The sequence below is a fragment of the Gossypium arboreum genome, chromosome 13 (assembly GCF_025698485.1).
Source record: "Gossypium arboreum isolate Shixiya-1 chromosome 13, ASM2569848v2, whole genome shotgun sequence".
In the NCBI taxonomy this organism is placed as follows: domain Eukaryota; kingdom Viridiplantae; phylum Streptophyta; class Magnoliopsida; order Malvales; family Malvaceae; genus Gossypium; species Gossypium arboreum.
The window spans coordinates 10,746,853-10,767,716 of record NC_069082.1 but is presented as its reverse complement, the minus strand read 5'-3'; the positions used below and the strand labels follow the sequence as shown (position 1 = coordinate 10,767,716).

The following is a 20,864-nucleotide window of genomic DNA, read 5'->3' as shown; positions in this document are numbered from 1 at the left end:
TTGTCCACCTTCTAGAAATGACCATGAATCCATACCAATAATAGCTGCGCGCATCCAATGAATTTGCCTTCACCTGTCCTCCGATACACGTTCAAAGATCTGAATGTCTCAGCTAGAACTGCAGGTACAGGTGTAACCCTTTTATCAAGTCGATCAAATAAATCAGCGACTGCTTTATCTATATGCCCTAAAGCTTTAGGAAAGATTACCAAACTATAAATACTCAAGGCGAAGACGTCAATTTTCTTTTTTACATCCGGATGTGCTAGGATCAGGTCCCTCAAACTCACCCAATGAATTCATTTACCATCCATTTTTTGCTGAATTCAGGTCATAACCCAATGTTCACTCATTCCAGTAATGTTCATTATCTTTTTCACAAAAGTTGGGATATTAGTGGCCCTAGAGTAAATTTTTTCGACTTGGATCTTTGGACAACGAAGCAAGGTGGTATATTCTTCCACAGTGGGCACCAAGTCCACCCTCTCAAAAGTGAAACAACTATAGGCAAGGTTCCAAAACTGAGTCATAGCCTGAAACAAATGCTTGTACACCTTGATGTCAAGCAAGGTAGATCGCCATAATTATGGTAGAACAACTGCTTAGTCTCATCATCCCAATGGGCCCATATATCTCTCAATTCCTAAAGCTCATTTTGTGTCACATTGATACTGGTGAAGTCCCACAATTTTGATGTATACCCCTCAACTAGACTATCTCTTTTCTCTAATTGCAATTTCTTTGACCATATACGGACAGCCGCATTATCCTCCACTTTATTAAGAAATTCATTCTCCGTGGCAAGCCTTCTAACTTAGTAACCGAACATGAATCGAAACCTATTTAAATATGCAATGTCATGCAATTACAGCCAAAATAAAACACAACAAGTCAGTATAATATACAAATGATAAAATTCAAAGTAAAAAAAAAAGTCCAACACCTATCTGGGTAACCGCTAAGGTTCATCATATCTTTACCTAGGGTGGGCTCTTAGGGTTCCCTATATGCAGTTCAGTTCTAAAGAAAGGGTACCTGAACCAGTAGATTCTTCAATCCTCATCCATTATAGGCTCATATGGATCGAGTTCAGTTCAGGGGAATACATTTCCCTATGGCCATGTAGAGATGAAAATCTTACGAAGACATAGGTACGGATATATCCCAGAAGCAGTCCACTAGCCCATACGGAGTTGAAAACCTCACGAAGGCATATTTTTCATTCCCACTTAAAAGGTGTAACCATAACGGTCATGCAATGTAATGCAAGAGTATTTTATGAGCCTCAAACCACAGCAATTATAAGGACCACAAACAAATGCAACAAAAGAATCATAGTTTTCAAATCAAACTTTCAATTTTCGACAAAAGGATAGAAAATAATCAGTTTTACGGCTTGACTCTCTTATTTATCCCCAGTGGATCGCCAAGCTGTTGAAATTATTTTTTTATTTTGAAAAACGGGGATTGACTTTAAAAAAATATGGAGTCGCCACCAATCATTTTATTTAGGTGTGATCGGATCGCCTATACAACATTTTATTTTATTAAAATATTGATTTTGGCCTACGAAATTCAAGAAAATGGGTTCGGGAGTCGGTTATATGCAAGGAAGGATTAGAACCCTTGCAGCGCCCAAAATTGGTACCTTATTGATTAATTAATGTCCTAATGTCAAAAATTTAAAAAGATTTTAAAATACAATTCCTTTAAAAAAATTTGGATAACTAGAAGTGGATATTTAGATTCTCTTGTTCTGAAGAAATAAAATATCATATTTAGCACGTTAGAATACGACATTTCAATCCCTCGATACCAAGATCATCTCATGATTTTTAAAACTCATGCATTGAAATTTTAAAAGGATATTCGGTTATTTGGTCAAATGATAAATCAAAATCCAGCACGTTAGGGAACGACTTCTCGAATTTCCAAACACGAAATATTGTCTTGTTTAAAAATTTCCCTTTTTATGAATTTGGAAGTAAATCAATGAATTACTAAAAAGTAATATACGAATCGAATGCTACAATTTACAAGCACAGCATGATATGCCACTATTCCAATGACAATGCGAACAATCGAAGATACATGAAATAAATAAAAATAATGGAATATCAAGGCATGCACCTAAAGGGATAATACCAACTTAAAGAAACGAAGAAATAAACAAAAGAGAAAATTGTTTATAAAAGCATTGAAAATTTGAGAACCACTTTAAAATACAAATGAAATTAAAGGTACATCTTGTAATGAAATATATGAAATAATATAAATAAAGATAATAACGGTAAAATATATGTACAAGTAAAATAAATATAAAAAAATAGTAAAGTAAAAAAACTAAAATTTTGGAGTTAAAATCCTAATATTAAATAAATGAATGATAAGTTTGTAAAAATAATTTTAAAATAATAATAATAGTAATAATAATGATAATAATAAGAATAATAAGAATAATAATAATAGTAATAATATTGGAATGAAAAACATAATAAAATAATTAAAATAAATATGCGCAAAGGTAAAATTAAAAGAATATATATAAAAACAATTATAAAAAACAAAAATATTAAATAAACAAGATAAATAACTAATTGAATATCAATAAAATATTAAATTGAAAACTAAGACTAAATAAATAAATAATGAAGTAACAAAATAACAAATGAACTATTTGTATAAAAGGTTAAATAAATCTAGGATTGAATTGAAATCAGAATAAAATTTTGGGTATAATTTATAAATAAATAAATAAATACTAAAAGGACTAAAATAAAATACACACAAACCAATGAGATTAAAAATGCAAATATTCCAGGTTCCTAAAATGCAACGTTTAAGCACGGATTAAAATGAAACTGACACAAAATTCCTGGGCAAAATTAAAAAGTAAAAGGGCATGAACAGGGACTTAATCAAACTGCAACGCAAAAAGGAGGGACTGATCGCGAAAATTACCCATTTAAGGCGGGAATGCGCCGATCCAGCACCAAAATTTTATTAAAGATATATTTCTGCTATTGCTATAATAAACAAATAATAATAATAAAAAAATCAAAGATTTCTCCCTTTTCACAACTAAACCTAAAAGCTTTAAGGGTTTATTCCTTTCCCTTTTCTTCTCCTGGAAAAACCTTCGTCACACCACCGGACCACCACCATTCTTGGTGGCCAGCGACGCACGAAAATGAACCTTTCGACCCTGTTCCAAGGTAAGTTCGAGTAAGCCCTTTTCCTTCATTTTCGGATCTAAAAAGAATGAAAGAAAAGCAAAATAAAAACTAGACCAAAATAGCAAAATCCCTTGAAATCACCTTATCGAAACTTTTTTTATAGAATCTGCGTGTCTCTGTATTATATTTATGTGGAAAAAAAGATCCCCTTACACTGTTTACAATCGGCTTTATATAGCCGCAATAAAAATAAAAATTACAAATTTCTGATTTTCTGCTTTATTTGTTACTGCTATTTTTTTGCTGTTATTTGGCTGTCAAATTTGTTATTCTATTTTGTAGGTACAGCTAAAGGGTGGCGCGTGTGGAGGTCGTTGTGGAGGTGGCTTGCGGTAGTCGAAAGTTAGTGTTACCCATGTTGAAAATTTATTTATTTTTTGGGCCATTCGGGCCTAAGTTTTTAATCATTTTGGGCTTGTATTTGGGTAAGGTTTGGTCTGTGAAAAACAGGCCAATTGGGCCGTGTTTATTTGGGTTTTGTAATGTTGGGACTTTGGACCTTATTTTGTTTTATAGTTTATGCCCGGGCAGATTGGGCCTCTTACAATTATCATTATTATTACTATTATTATTATTATTTTAAAATTATTTTTACAAACTTTTCATTCATTTATTTAATATTAGGATTTTAACTCCCAAATTTTAGTTTTTTTACTTTACTATTTTTCTTATATTTATTTTACTTGTACGTATATTTTTACCATTATTATCTTTGTTTATATTATTTCATATATTGCATTACGAGATGTACCTTTAATTTCATTTGTATTTTAAAGTGGTTCTCGAATTTTCAATGTTTTTATAAATAATTTTCTCTTATGTTATTCGTGCATTTATTTTATTTATTTCTTCGTTTCTTTAAGTTGGTATTATCCCTTTATGTGCATGCCTTTATATTCCGTTGTTTTTCTTTATTTCATGTATCTTCAATTGTTCGCATTGTCATTGGAATAGTGGCATATCATGCGGTGCTTGTAATTTGTAGCATTCGATTCGTATATTATTTTTTAATAATCCATTGATTTACTTCCAAATTTATAAAAAGGGAAATTTTTAAACAAGGCAATATTTCGTAATTGGAAATTTGAGAAATCGTGCCCTAACGTGCTGGGTTTCGATTTACCATTTGACCAAATAACTGAATATCCTTTTAAAATTTCAATGCATGAGTTTTTGAAATCATGAGATGATCTTGGTATCGAGGGTTTGAAATGTCGTATTCTAACGTGCTGGATATGATATTTTATTTCTTCGGAACAAGAGAATCTAAATATCCACTTCGAGTTATCCAAAATTTTTTAAAGGGAATGTGTTTTAAAATCTTTTTAAATTTTCAATATTAGGACATTAATTAATCAATAAGGTATCAATTTTGGGCGCTGCGAGGGTGCTAATCCTTCTTCACATGTAATCGACTCCCGAACCTTTTTTCTTAAATTTTGTAGGAATATTTTAATAAAATAAAATGTTTTATAAGTGAGCCAATCACATCTAAATAAAAGGATTGGTGGCGACTCCATATTTTTTTTAAAGTCGATTCTCGTTTTTTAAAATAAAAAAATGGTTTCGACATCACTAATCCCTGCTTGTAACTTATTATTACTTTCAATAGGTGATTTTACTAGTTTGCAACCTAACATGCTAGTCTCTGTCAAAAGATCTAAGACATATTTTTTGGGGGAAATAAAGATTTCTTTTTTCGATATAGCGTCTTCTATTTTGAGGAAATATTGTAACTTTCCCAAGTTTTTAATTTTGAATTCTTGAGCCAATTGTTTCTTAAGTTAGACCATTTCTTCCTTGTCATCTCCTGTCATAATTATGTCATCAACAAAAACTATAAAGAGAGTAATTTTACCCTTGTGATGTTTGATAAAGAGGATATGATCAGCATTACTTTATCGATAGCCAAACGACACCATGGCTTTACTAAATATGTCAAACCAGTCTGGGAGAGTGCTTTAGTCCATATAGGGCCTTTTTCAATCTACATACCTTCCCTTGAGTGTCTTTATCCTTGAATCCTAAAGGAACTTTCATATACACTTCTTTTTCTAGGTCTCCATGTAAGGAAACATTTTTTACATCAAATTATTGTAAGTCCCAATCGAGATTTACTACACATGATAGAAGGATCCTAATCGTATTCAATTTAGCAACTGGAGGAAATATTTCTTGATAATCCACTCCATATGTCTGAGTGAATCCTTGCGCTACTAGTCTGTTTGAGTCTTTCAATTGAACCATCAATCTTATACTTGATAGTAAACACTCATTTGCTGCCAACCATTTTTTGTCCCTTAGTAGTATTAACCAATTCTCACGTCTCATTTTTTGCTAAAGCCTTCATTTCTTCAATCATTTCCTTTTTCCATCTTGGATCAGTGATGACTTCTCTACAATCTTGTGGAACAGACATATAAAACAAAAACAAAGCAAAAACTCTATAGGATGAAGATAAGGAATCATAAGAGACAAAGTCAGAGATAGGATGTATATTGCAAATTCTAACACCTTTTCGTTGGGCTATTGGTAATTCTAAATCAGTAGCAACCTCAGGTAAAGAATACTCACTTGATAGTGAAGATTCAAGGCATAAAGTAGATTGTATGATGTTGTCTTCTTTCTTGCCTTTTCTTGTGTATGTCCTTAAATTAGGCCTATCCAACAACAGTCCACTAGTCTTCTCTTGAACCGAAGTCTCTATTGGAACTAAATTCTCCCTCGAAAAGGTAACAGAACAGGGTGTTATCTCTTCATTTTCAATAACCTCTCCTGAAAAGATAGTTGTGATGAAGAAAAGTAGGGCTCACCCTGGCGAAATGTTACATCCATACTTACATAATACTTTTTAGATAGCGGATGATGACATTTATAAACCTTTTGTGTGGGAGAGTATCCAATGAAAACACATTTGACTGCTCGAGGATCCAGTTTGCTCCCATGTCAAAGATGAATAAAGTTAACACAACTAAAGACCTTCAGTGAAACTGGGTAATCCGTCTTGCCCTATAAGATTTTTTTGGGACTTTTAAAATTAAGGACCTAAAGAGGCATCCAATTACTGAGATAAGTTGTAACCAAAATTGCATCATTCAAGTAAGGCTTTGGGAGGTTCATAGGGAACATAAGTGTGATCTAACAACCACCAAAGGATGTCGATTTTTTTTATTTCAGCAACATCATTCTGAGCATTTGTACCTAGACAATTGGTCTGATGCTAAATTCCATATAGTTCTAAATAATCATTAAAGTTATACTCTATTTCATTATCAGTTTACAAGATTTTAACCTTAGCATCAAACTAAGTAGTTATCAATTTATGAAAAGAACTGAAACACGAGAAAACATCACTTTTGGATTTTAACAAAAACACCCATATCATCCAAGTGTAATAGTTAATAAATGTAACAAACCAACGATTACCAGATGAAAAAGTAAAGCGAGTAGGGCCCCAAACATTCGAATGAATAATCTTAAAAGGAATAATACTTCTATTATTATGTAAAGGATAATTGTTTCTTGTATGCTTAGCAAATTCACAGTGATCACAAACTAAAGAGTCTAACTGAGTTCTTGAAAACAAAGTAGGAAACATTTTGGCAAGAACAGTAAATGACGAATGTCCTAACAAAGTAGGAAAAATATTGGCAAGAACAGTAAATGACGAATGTCCTAACTGCCTATGCCATTCAATTATCTCCCGATTGACATCTTTATTGTCTCCAAATAAGGCTTGAGACATACTGGATGATCAATCTAGAAGATATAAGCCATCACACAATCTATCATTGTCAATCGTCTTTCATGTGTGGATGTCTTAAAAGACACAGTAATCAAAAAAGAATTCGAGTTTATAATTTAAGACTTTAGTGATATAAATTATAGCATGCATCTCTGAGAAGAGTGGCACGGCCAAACATCATCCCAGAAGCGAATCGGCTTACCATTGCCCAATCAAAGTCTAGCCCAAGTTCTGCTAACAAATAAGAGGTTAACTGGGAAATTAGGGACATGGAGGACAGAGGATAAAGTGAGATTGAGAGTACAAACAACAGAACTTGTTCCAGAGATAAAGGTAAGGGAATCATCGGTTATTCGCACTCTATTTGTAAATGGAAAAGTATTATAGTTATATAAATTTTTATTTGATCCTGTCATATGCCAATTCGCACCGGAATCAATAATCCAAGATTCAGAAGTAGATGGAGCATTTAAAATAGTACCTGATTTCGCATGATTAGACTTGGCAATTAAGGTAGAGTCCAATTAAGACAAGAGGTGTCAAATATGTTGAATCTCATGTGAGGTAAAACTCCCAGTAGAAGTGGACTTGTCCTCTGTTGACATAGAGTCTGACAAATGTGCTTGATACCCCCTCGTTTTCCGCACGACCTCGAGTGAGGAGACTATGCAACTTCTAACATGAATCTTCAGTGTGCCGAGGCTTACCATAATAGTCATACGTCAAGTGATCCTTGTCAGACTTACCACCCGATGGACCATCTTGGTTGGCAATGAGATCAACTTTCTCAAGAGATGGATTATAGAGCATAATAACACGACGAGTCTCCTCCTGTTGTACATAAGAGTATGCCTCATGGAGAGAAAGGAACGAAGTTTTGCCAAGAACTTGAACTCGAATCTAATCATACTCAGTATTCAACTTAGCCAAGAAATAAAAAACGCGCTCCTTTTCCACCATATTTTGAAATTTTTTGACATCATTGCTACAAGACGCCTGAAAATCTTGATAATAATCAAGTTCTTGCCACAACCCACTTAGTTTAAAAAAATATTGAGAAATCGTTAGCTCCTCTGTTTTCTACCATAGACCTTATTACGAATCTAAAAAATTTGAGCATCATTCCCAACACGAGAATAAGTGAGACCAGCAACATTCCAAATTTTTTCTGCAATATCAAGCAACAAATAGGTTTTAGAAATATTGGGTTGCATAGAGTTGATAAGCCATGTCATAATAAGAGAGTTCGTTGAATCCCACTGACTAAATGTTGAATTAGTGAGTTTAGGTTTCGACGTTGCATGAGCCTTGATAAACAAGTAGGACCTTGACCTAAAATCCGTCAAGCATCACAAGACTAATTTGCAACGAGGGATTATCGGTTAGAATCACGAACTTTCGTCCTTAGACATAATGCTGGAAAAAAAAAACTAATACCCAAAAAAACTGCTTGGAAAATTAGGGAAAAAAACACCCAAAAAAACACAAAAGAGATACCAACAAAAACTTAGCCAAAAAATGGCACCACTTAGAGGAGAATGACCTAAAGGGAGCAGAGAGCACAGTGACGGTGTCGGAAAAAACATGGCGGCAGTAGGTGAAGGCCATGCGCGGTGCGTGAAACAAAGATGTAAAAGCTTGTGACAGCGTGTGAGGCCCAAGTGCAGGTCTTTTGGTCATTGGATTTTTGGGTTTCGCCGGGGAGTGGATGTCGACTCCAATGGTAAGGGCGGTGAGAGAAAAGATAAGGCTAGGGTGGAAAGTATCAATTTTGTGTTTCTAGGGTTTTTTTGGAATAAAATTTAAAATCCGAAAAAAATCTCAAAAAATCAGATAAAAAACTGATACCATGATTAGAGAGAAATACTCTAATGTATTGAGGAAAAACTGACTCAAAAGTATGTATTTCTTAAAAATATGTACAGGTATATATACATGAACGATTGAAAGAATATCTCAAAATAAAATCCCTAAAAATCAGCTGTATTCTCTAAAGCTATACTATTCAATGCTATCAAATAATCAAAGATTCTCAACAGTATTGCCATGCATAGATTTGATTTCTTATGGTGAACGGTCAATATGGTTAGGCTGCTTATAATTTTCTGATTCTAGCTATTTTGTCATTTTTGAACAGTCTTGCGTAAACGTTGCACTTAATTTTGTTTCACCTGAAAGTATTGGTGAATGTATTCGTTTGACGGAAGAATATCGTGTACTTCTCCAAGGCCATAGCGCTAAAGTGGACAAACTGAAGGTATGTGGATGGTTAATTACTAATTAACTTCTGGTATGTTGGTTGAGTTTTGAGATTGATGCACTGTTGAATATACTGTTTCTGCTTATGTATATATAAAACTTATAGCATGTTATTACGCCTGAGTGATTTATTCTTTTTTATGTTGTTTGTCTGTAAATGCTATCTGAAACAGGTGAGGAGCATGGCTCTACAAGCAATGTGTTGGGCAGTGAATTGTTTGGATCCAACTGCATGGTGAGTTACTTCAAATGCATATTCCTTGTGAATTCTCTAGTATATTGCTACTTTATTAAAGCTGCAATAACTTCTTTTTTCTGCAAAACCCTCGTGATGTGCTGCTGTTTTTTGGGCCTTCGGTTATTTTGTTTTGTAGATTCTATTCTTCTTACTGCTTGTGCCGTAAAATGCATATCCAAATAATCATGTCTTTATGCTGGGGATGTGTTTGGGATTTCTTTCTAGGTTGTTGTCAGAGTAATGTTATCATACATCCGTTAAGTCTTAGTAGACACAGTGTGTTAATTAATTGTTAGATGTTTGAATAGCAATTCTGTAGGTTGTCTTGGTGTAGTATTTAATTGGATAATTACAAGAAGAAGTGGAAAATAGAGATGCAAGGAGAACTTGGTGACTCTTCTCAATTGATTATTTGAATCATTTTGAAAGCTATGCTAGTGGGAATTCCTGAGGGTGCATTACAGTTAGATTCCCTTGCTTTTATGCGGCGATAATGATTGCAAACAACATGCATATGATTTGATGAACTCATCTGTAACATAAAATTTCTATGGCTTAACTACAAAATTTGTCTCCAAACTATATTGCTTTTCCTTAAATTATTAATTTCGTCTCATTTTACTCAGAAAGTGTATGATGTCCAATAAGAGCATGCCTGTCATATTTTTATTGGCTACTATAATGTTTTGAGGATAAATGAGACTAAATTAATAGTTTAAGTATCAATATAGTTTGAGGGCCAATTTTGCATTTAAGTCTATCTAAATTGCTAAAACCTGAAAATTGTAATCTAAATATTAGTATTGTGCCTTGGTTTCTGCATGGCAAAGTTTCTTTCCTCTATTGTTCTGTTGACTGAAAGTGTTCAGAGAAGGATTGATGTAAAAAGTTTTCTGTTTATGCTAGTTAATGGTATTGGCTGACCAAGTCTTGTGGCATAAAGATTTCTTTTTTAATTTTAAAATTTAAAATTATGTAAATTAACTCGTCTTATCCAGGAGTTTTATTGATAATTTATGTGTATAAATAGATGCTCATTTCAGGAATAAAACACAGCTCGTTTTCATCTTTTTGACAAACTTCTTTAAATAGTGATCCAATACAATTTCATGCCATGATCTCAAGATTGAGAGGAATATCGTTGAATTTATTGAGTAATTGAGTTTCTTGTTTAGAAGAAGTATTCGAGGACAAAAGAATATATATTACTGAGTTCTGTGGTTTTATAGCTACCATGATATTTGTGGAAACACTGTATGATTCCATATTGTTTTTGAGTTTGTTTAGATGAGCTTTTCCGAAATTTGATCTAGCAATGCTCATCATGTTAAGCCTTGTTTTGTCCCACATCTAAATATGGAGCTAATTTTATGAGTTTGAATTAAAGGCTTTTATTTGTTTCTCAGCATTAAATTAAACCCTACTTTGTCCAGACCTGAGGGTACTTTTGGTTCAAATGCTTCATGCAAGCATGGTGTTGAGAGTGGATCTGCCTGTAGGAAGCCAGTTAGAGGGCAAGGATTTGATACGGAAGAGTGGGACACTAGGGGTAAAGAATATAAGGTTGTTTCTGATGAAAAGTCTGATTGGTGTGATCATGGTGGCGATTCTTACATTGATGAGGAAGCTGAGGTTGCTCATAATGGAGAAACAGAAGTCCAGACTGAGGCAGTCATTAGTGACCCTGATGAAGACACAATGGAGAAGGAAGCTGAAATTGAGGTAGATGCCATCAATACTGACAATGACGGACAATTCTTTAGGCCCTTGTTCTAACCCCACAATGGAAGACCCTGACATTGACAAGGAAGATGAGGCTGCTTGCTATCAAGAAGCAGAAGTCCATATCAAGGCAGTTGTTAGGGAGCCTGACAGAGGCACAATGGAGGAGGACGTTGAAATTGAGGTAGTTGTGACGGATGCTGACAATGACATGGAAGATCCTTACCCCATAGACATCATTGCTCCATCTTATTCAAAGGAGCATGTTGCCTCTCCGGTTCATGCACATGTATGCAGTTCACCAGTAACTTCTACCATGCATCACACAGACTGTAGCACGGTTGATTTCTATGGTTTCAAGGTCTCGGCACACCACAAGCAATACTTGGAAGCCATCTACAACATCGAGGGTCCTTTCTGGAAGAACTGCATCATCCAAAGTCCAGAGTGGATCGCATCCTTGCTGAGGCTGTTCGGCAATGCTTTGGCATTGTCCGATAGACCATGAAGCTCACTATCTCAAGATGATCTAGTACGCATGGTACGGACCATCGAAGACGGAGGGGCAGTAGGGTTCAGTGTTCATTGTTTGGAGCCTCTCATTGAAGAGGCTAGTGTCATGGGTTGCGCATGGGAGCCCGCAACCATGACACATCTGTGTGAACTATCAAGAAGGAAGGAGGTTATTTGGCCCAATCAGACCGGGCCATTGCTTGAAGAGATTGAAGGCCCATCTACAAGTTAGACAAATATGGAAACATGATCTTACAAGATATTATTTTATAAGATTACATATCTTAGATAAGATATGTAATCTTAGAAGATATGATTTTATATTTGGTGGTAGGTGCCTTTTAATCTTAGCCATTGATGTACTTAATTTTGTACTGTTGGATTTGGAGAGGCTCAACTATAAATAAGAGACCTCTTCCTCATTGTAAATCACTTGAGTTTTGAGCAATAAGAATTCTTGAGAGCATTCACTCAAATCTCTCTCTTGTGTTCTTATTTTCTTTAGCTTGTTCTTGTTTCGTTCTTCTTTCATCTTGTTTGGCTTTAAGGTGCTTTCGCTTAAGTTGTGTTTTGGGAAGAATTCATTGAATCCTTCTTTTGTAGAAGTTAATGACTTAGGCATTTTTGGAGTAAGAAATCGCCTAAGGCCGCACGGATTGTGAGGCAAGAATCTTAAGTCCGTGACAGGTTGGTATCGAGCCGGTTCGAAAGCACTTTTGAGATATGTCGAAAGAAGTTGTTGATCGAATGAGCCAATGGAGACCCGTGGGAGGGCTAGAAAGGCTAGTCGATCGAGGGATATCTTTGTCGAGCTTGGAGATTCGAGTGGTCAATCTCGAGGAGTCCGTTGGTGACATGAAGGAGACACTCAAGAGGTCCTAACCCGTATGGAGGAACCGAGGGAAGATAGCAAGGAGTTTGTGTTGGACTCCTCGGATCCACTTCGGACAAACCGACGGGAGGATGAAGCTCTTGAGGCCCTATTGATCGCCATGAAAGAAGAGATTGCTTGAGCTTAAGGGGAGCTCGAATCTGTAAGGCTGCCACAGGAAGTGGGATGTTGGCTTGGACCGAGGCAACGTCATGTGGATGTTCCAAAACCCGAGAAGTTCAAGGGAGTTAGGTCCGCGAGAGAAGTGGATAACTTCTTGTGGGAATTGGAGCAATATTTTCGAGCAATTGGCATTGAGGATGATGCCACCAAGGTAAACACCGCTTCCATTTACTTTTCGATGTTGCTCTCTTGTGGTGGAGACGTGGGTCCACGGATGAAAAACGTGGAGGAACGACCATTGGAACTTGGGAGGAGTTCCAAAGAGAGTTGAAGAAGCGCTTTATCCACAACATGCCGAAAAGGAGGCTCGTCTTTGAGTTGCGTCGGCCACGCAACAAGGCAATCGCTCGAGATTATGTTCGGAATTCATGAGTTGATGCTTGGATCTCGGACTTGAATGAGAAAGAAGCATTCTATTGGTTCGAGGATGGTTTAAAAATATGGGCAAAGCAAGAGTTGCGTCGCCTAGATATCACCGAATTGACCGAAGCTATGGCAAAGGCAGAAAATTTCTATGATGTTGGGGGAAGAAAGTTTGATAATAACGATTCTTCCAAACCCAAGTCGGGACCAAAAGACAATGGTGGGGGAAACAAGGATCAAAGGGAAAAGAGCGACGAAGGCCCAAAGTCTAGTCAAGGTAAGCCTTGGGATAGAAAAGGACCAATGAAGTGCTTTCTCCGCCAAGGCCCACATAGAATGAGTGTCGTCCAAAGAGAGCCGCTTTTCATGCCATGGAGGCACGCAGGAGGCCAAGATGACACCAAAAGCCTCAATTCGATATTAGGAGGTGTCAAGAGAAGTCAAGCAATGGGCTGATGTTTGTGGACATCATCGTAGCTGGCAAAAGATTGAATGCACTTGTTGATACTGGTGCATCTGATTTATTCATGTCTAAAGAAATGGCAAAGGAACTGGGCCTTAGAATCGAGGAAGATTCGGGACGAATCAAAACGGTGAATTCAGAAAGCATTCCCATAACGGGGGTGGCAAAAGAGGTGGAACTCAAACTTGGCGAGTGGACGGCAAAGCGACCATTAAGGTAATCCCACTTGATGATTACGATTTTGTAGTTGGATTAAGTTTACTTGATAGGCTTAATGCGGATATTCACCCTTCCGAGAACTACATGACAATCTCCGATGCAAATCAACGATATATGGTGAGAATGAAAAGGAAGGGAAGCATGGAGGGAAAAACCTTATCGGCAATCCAATTTGCCAAAGGAGTCCGTCGAAATGAAGTCTCCTACCTAGCTACCTTGAGAGACAATATGGATGATAAATTTGAGGGGGAAATTTCAAAGAAAGTGGAACGGTTGCTAAAGTCATTTCAAGATGTAATGCCCATGGAGTTGCCCAAAAGATTGCCACCAAAGAGGGAGGTGGACCACAAGATTGAGCTGTTGCCCAATACTGAACCGCCAGCAAGGGCACCATATCGAATGGCTCCACCGGAACTAGAGGAATTGCGGAAGCAGTTGATAGAGCTTTTAGATGCCGGGTTCATTAGACCATCTAAAGCCCCATTTGGTGCACCTGTGTTATTTCAAAAGAAGCATGATGGATCTTTGAGAATGTGCATCGACTACGGGCCCTAAACAAAATCACCATAAAAAGCAGTATCCCATTCCTCTTATTGCAGATTTGTTCGATCAACTTGGTAGCGCGAGATGGTTTACTAAGTTGGATTTGCGATCGGGGTACCACCAAGTGAGAATAGCCGAAGGGGATGAGCCCAAGACAGCCTGTGTAACTAGATATGGGTCCTTTGAGTTCTTGGTGATGCCGTTTGGGTTGACAAATGCTCCGGCCACATTCTGTACCCTAATGAATAAGGTATTACAACCTTTCTTGGATCGTTTTGTGGTTGTTTATCTTGACGATATTGTGGTGTATAGTAAGACGTCGAAGAACATGTGGGACACTTGGGAAAGTGTTCCAAACTCTACGAGAAAATGAGCTATATGTCAAAAAGGAGAAATGTTCCTTTGCCCAACGAGAGGTGCCATTTCTAGGCCATATTGTGGGAGGTGGCACGATTCGAATGGATGAAAGTAAAGTTCAAGCAATTGCCGATTGGGAGCCACCAACCAAGGTGACGGAGTTGCGGTCTTTCCTTGGATTAGCAAATTACTACCGTCGCTTCATTGAAGGCTATTCCAAGATCATCGCACCCTTGACGGACTGTTGAAAAAGGGCAAAGTGTGGGATTGGGACCCTCGGTGTAAGAAAGCCTTCAACCAAGTGAAGCAAGCGATGACGAGTGAGCTGTATCGCATTGCCAAATTTTTCAAAGGCGTATGAGGTACGCACAGATGCTTCAGAGTATGCGATTGGAGGGTGTTGATGCAAGATGGGCATCCGATTGCTTTCGAGTCGAAAGCTTAACGAGACGTAACGAAGATACACGGTCCAAGAAAAGAGATGACGGCGGTGGTGCATTGTTTACGCACATGGAGACACTATTTGCTGGGTTCCAGGTTTGTGGTATTCACTGATAATGTTGCAAATAGCTATTTCTTAACCCAGAAAAAGTTGTCCCCCAAGCAGGCTCGTTGGCAGGTTTTCCTAGCAGAGTTTGATTTTACCATGTAATACAAGCCGGGGAGTGCCAACATTGTGGCCGATGCACTTAGCCGAAAAATGGAATTTGCAACGATAAGCCAACCCGAGAGTCCCTTATTAGAGCGCATTCAAGAAGGATCGTCCCATGATCCCACGGCAAAAAATCGATGGAGCTTGCTAGAGATGGAAAGACAAGGCGATTTTGGCTCGAGGAGAATTACTATACACTCATGGCGACGCCTATATGTGCCTCAACATGGAATTTACGAAAAGAAGTCATGAAGGAATGTCATGATTCAAAATGGGTGGCCATCCCGAGTACACCGCACCTTGGCTCTATTGGAGGATCGATTTTATTGGCCTCACATGGGTGATGATGTGGAGACCTATGTGAAAACTTGTTTAATATGCCAACAAGATAAGGTTGAGTTGAAAGCCCCTGCTGGTTTGTTACAACCGTTGCCCATTCCGGAGCGCCCATGGGAGAGTTTGTCCATGGATTTTATCACAGGCTTGCCTAAATCTGATGGATTTGCGAGTATTTTTGTTGTGGTGGATAGGTTTTCGAAGTATGCAACTTTCATCCCCGCAACCAAGGAGTGTCCTGCTGAGGAGGCAGCTCGCTTATTCCTTAAACATGTGGTGAAGTATTGGGGAGTACCACAATCTATCATCAGTGATCGAGATGGGCGATTCACGGTCGATTTTGGACGAGAGTTGTTCAAGTTAATGGGCTCGCACCTAAACTTTTCCACTAGCATGCATCCACAAACTGATGGGCAAACCGAACGAGTGAATGCATTGTTGGAGACGTATCTTCGACACTATGTAAGTGCAACACAAAAGGATTGGCCAAAGTTGTTGGATGTGGCCCAGTTTTCATACAATTTACAACGAAGTGGGGCAACGAACCAGAGTCCGTTTGAGATAGTGACGGGCAATGTACCGCTTACACCCAATGCAGTTGCAACTCGTTATGCAGGACCGAATCCAGCAGCTTATCGATTTGCAAGGGATTGGCAAGAGCAAAACGATCTAGCTAGAGCTTGTCTACATAAGGCAAGTAAGCGCAACAAGAAATGGGCGACCAAAATCGAAGGGACGTGCAATTTCGGGTTGGTGACCCGATTCTTGCCAAACTACACCGATTCTGCGACATGATGGGTTACACAAAGGACTCGTTCGGCGGTATGAGGGCCATTTCGAATTGTGAAGAAGGTAGGCAAGGTGGCCTACAAGCTTGAGTTGCTGAAAAGCTTAAAGTTCATCCAAGATTCCATGTGAGTATGCTTAAGCCATTCCATGAAGATGGAGGAGACCCAAATCGAAGCAAGTCCGAACGAGCACCAATGGGGTAAAAGTCGCCTATGATCGAGAGGTCGAGAACATTGAAGCGGATCGTGTGGTCGACGTAAGTACTACCGCCATGGCCGCCAATACTTAGTCCGATGGAAGGATTCCGGATAGTGAGATGAGTTGGGAACTCTTTGAAGCCTTGTGGCAATTCCAAGACAAGATAGATCGATACCATGCGGAAGACGCGACGAGGCGTCGCTAGATTTGGTGGGGAGAATGTCATGGGTTGCATGGGAGCCCGCAACCATGACACATCTGTGTGAACTATCAAGAAGGAAGGAGGTTATTTGGCCCAATCGCATCGGGCCATTGCTTGAAGAGATTGAAGGCCCATCTACAAGTTAGACAAATATGGAAACATGATCTTACAAGATATTATTTTATAAGATTACATATCTTAGATAAGATATGTAATCTTAGAAGATATGATTTTATATTTGGTGGTAGGTGCCTTTTAATCTTAGCCATTGATGTACTTAATTTTGTACCGTTGGATTTGGAGAGGCTCAACTATAAATAAGAGACCTCTTCCTCATTGTAAATCACTTGAGTTTTGAGCAATAAGAATTCTTGAGAGCATTCACTCAAATCTCTCTCTTGTGTTCTTATTTTCTTTGGCTTGTTCTTGTTTCGTTCTTCTTTCATCTTGTTTGGCTTTAAGGTGCTTTCGCTTAAGTTGTGTTTTGGGAAGAATTCTGTTGAATCCTTCTTTTGTAGAAGTTGGGCTGACTTAGGCGTTTTTGGAGTAAGAAACTGCCTAAGGCCGCACGAATTGTGAGGCAAGAATCCTAAGTCCGTGACACTAGGACCATGATAGCATCGTACGATGACTATTTCAGACTGGTAAGCCAGTATACTAAAGTGAAAGAGGATATAGAATCAGTCAAGGGCAAGTTGGCATCATTGAGAAATCAAAGGAGAGAGCTGAAAGGAAAGATGCATGCTCATTACAGTGCTGTTGGGCGTACTGCATTCAGCGTTGTTTCTAGAGTTAATTACATACTTGTTGGCTCTCCCATATGAGAAAATGTACATGTTATTTTGTATTGCACAAGTAGTCATAGTTTTATCTAGGTTTAAATATGGTTCAATACACTTCTAACTTCTTAAATTTAGTTATTGTTAGATTACTTTTTATGAGAGATGTTTATAAGTTGGGTGGTTCGCTTGGTCCAATCAACTTAGCCTGCATTATCTAAATTTGGGTTTATATTTTTCTAATTTTCATCGAGCTCAATTTTATTGGTATAAAATATAAAAAATAATTTTATATGAATATTTATATATTTATAAAAATGAAGAAGCCTTTGGGGCGAGTATGATTTGGAAATTGTTTCGAGATTCCAAATAATATTAATAACTACAATTGTGTTGTGAAATGTAATGATCCATTTGTTAAAATAGCAATTATATACAAAATTTAAAAATATATATGTAAAATTAATTAGTTTTATATCAATATCTCTCTCTCTCTATAATAAAAAAATAAACTAAGATAATTCAATTTAGATCAGTTTAATATAGATTAAGTCGATTCAAGTTTCAAAATTTTTGGATATTTTAGTTTGACATAATTTTAGCCTCTAGTAGATTTGAGCTTGAATTGTTTTAAGTTTGGATTAGGTTTGAGGTTTGAATTTTTGAATTAAGTCATTACAAATTTAAATCATTTTAAATTCGATTGACTGAACTAATGTTGTTTACTTATTCAATCAAATTAAGTTAGAATAGATTTAAGTTTTTATTAAGAAATTTTTAATTTTTATTCAAGTCTTTTTAAATTTTTATTTAAAAATATTTAAAAATTCTCATTAAGTCTCAAAGATTTTAATTAAGCCTCAAAATTTATTATCAATTAGACTTGTTTAAGAAAGATTTTAATTAAGCCTCAAAATTTATTATCCATTAGACTTGTTTAAGAGTTGGACTACTCGTCCAATTCCTAAAGTTCATCCAAAACATGAGAAGATTTAGACAAAAGTATGAGGCTCAAGAAATGGGTTTAGACAAAAATTAATCTTGTTTGAAATATGGACTAAGTTTATGCTCTAACAGTCAAGGCCAACACTTTATTCTATTTATTTTATTTTTATATAGGGATAAATCTCAAAACTAGGCCTAAACTATGGTTTAATGTACAATTATAAACACGAAATTTGATTTTGTATAATTTTATACATGAAATTTTGATATGATTCAATTCTTGTAAATTACTAACACAATTGGTATATTTCTTTCTTTAAATGTGTATGATTAAATCAAAATTAAAGTTTCAAATATACATTTGAATCACAATTAAAGTTTTACATGTATAATCGCACCAAATTAACATTCATGTATATGATTGCACATTAAATCAAGTTCATGTATAATTTTAAGATTTATTCCTTCTATATATTATGTAAATTAAATTAAATTAAATTAAATATATAATAATATAACATAAATATTAAAAGATATGTTAAACTGTCTATGTTTAAAATTTAACTCAATAAAATTTGAATTAATAAATATTAAATTAAAATAATATAATTAAAATAACTAAACATAATAATATAGATGAAATTAAAGCATTTGAGTTAACTATTGACAAATATAAATAAATTAACATAAAATTTAAAATTTATATTTCAAATCGAAACTAAATTTAAGTAAATATAAAATATGGTAATAGATAAATTCAAGCATGTCACTATTAGTAATCATGATGAAACTTGGGAGCAGTTTGATGGGTAAGGCTAAAAGGGCATGTGAGAAACTGAGCACCCCCTAAAATGAGGGGCTGCTAAGTGCTAAAGATAGTGGACCTAAAACCGCTTCTGCCATCGCCCTTCCCATTTCTGGTCATCTCTCCCCATCTTCTCCTTTCGTTTCTTTTCTTCAGTCTCCAATGCTGACCTTCACTCATATGGTCTTCGCTCTTTTACCACTATTACATTTCAATTATATTATATACATGCATTAAAACGAAGACAATGACCCCCCCCCCCCCCCACTTTCCACTTCAGCTTCAGCTTCAACTCTCTTAGCCGATTACGATTTTAACCCATTAGAGAGTAGAGAGAAACATAGTTTGAGAGAGTAGTCACGCGCTTAAGCTTTTCAATTTTATATATGTTAAACATGGTTAATCGAGTTAAGATTCATAGTCAGAAAGAAGTTTAGTTAAGATTTTGTAATATTTTAGGATTCGGATCATCTATCTATCGAATTAATTTTGGGTTGTTTATTTCTATATATGGCCATTAATTGTGGGTTTAGATAATATTAGTGTCATTTTAGGTTTAAGTCATTCCGGATTTGAGTCAAATTAGTTTTGATTCAGCTTAATTTAGGTCAAGTTATTTCAAATTTTAAAATTTTCAAGTTATTTCAAATCTAAATCATTTGAGTTCAAATTAATTCTAAATTTTAAGTCATTTTTGATCTAAACCATTTTGAGGTTTGAGTTTGTCCATCAAATTTTCTGAATCAGATTATCTTCAATTGAATATGTATAAATTTTTTACTTTCTAAAATTAACCCAGAATCGAATATAAGTATGAATTAATCAAATTAATATTTTTAAGTAAAATAGTAATGAAATTGATATTTAGAATATAATCAAAATGGCCTAATATATATTTATCGTAATCAATCATGATAACATTTATTACGTTTGGAATTACGATAAATGGAGATGGGATGTGTAATGGCAATTTAAATCAGTGACGTTGAGTAGGGATGAAAATGGTAGACAAACTTTGGGGGACCAAAAGGATAGCCATAGAGCATCCAGTTTTGGAAAACCTAATGCGTATGGTCTGTCTAGGGCTTGTTTCTAAAACTAGACTCACACAAATGCTTGATTAATTAAACTATAACATAATAAAATTACTGCGTTACTTATTAAACATGCATGGTAAATACATGTCCATGCATTCTCAGGATTTTATTTTTGGAAAAAAGTAAACTATATTTTAACTAGGGTTAAATTATGGGTTTTTTTTTGTTGAATTATAAAAGAAGGGTAAAGTTTTAATAGTAACGCGACTAGCGCAACTCAAATCTAAATTGTACTTGAGACGATGAACACCCTAACCATCAAGCCAACACACAGGGTTCAGTTAAGTTATGGTTTTGATTTCTTTTTATTACATTAAAAAGATAATTATTTTAATCTCAGTAGAGTAAA

At 36.0% G+C, this 20,864-nt stretch overlaps 1 long non-coding RNA gene across 1 annotated transcript; it reads left to right on the top strand.

Moving 5' to 3' along the window:
- Positions 1 to 3,028: 3,028 nt before the first annotated feature.
- Positions 3,029 to 3,783, top strand: LOC108464377 (uncharacterized). The gene is made up of 2 exons (XR_001868280.2): positions 3,029 to 3,215; positions 3,519 to 3,783. It is a non-coding gene; the product is annotated as an uncharacterized LOC108464377 (long non-coding RNA).
- The last annotated feature ends 17,081 nt before the right edge of the window (positions 3,784 to 20,864 follow it).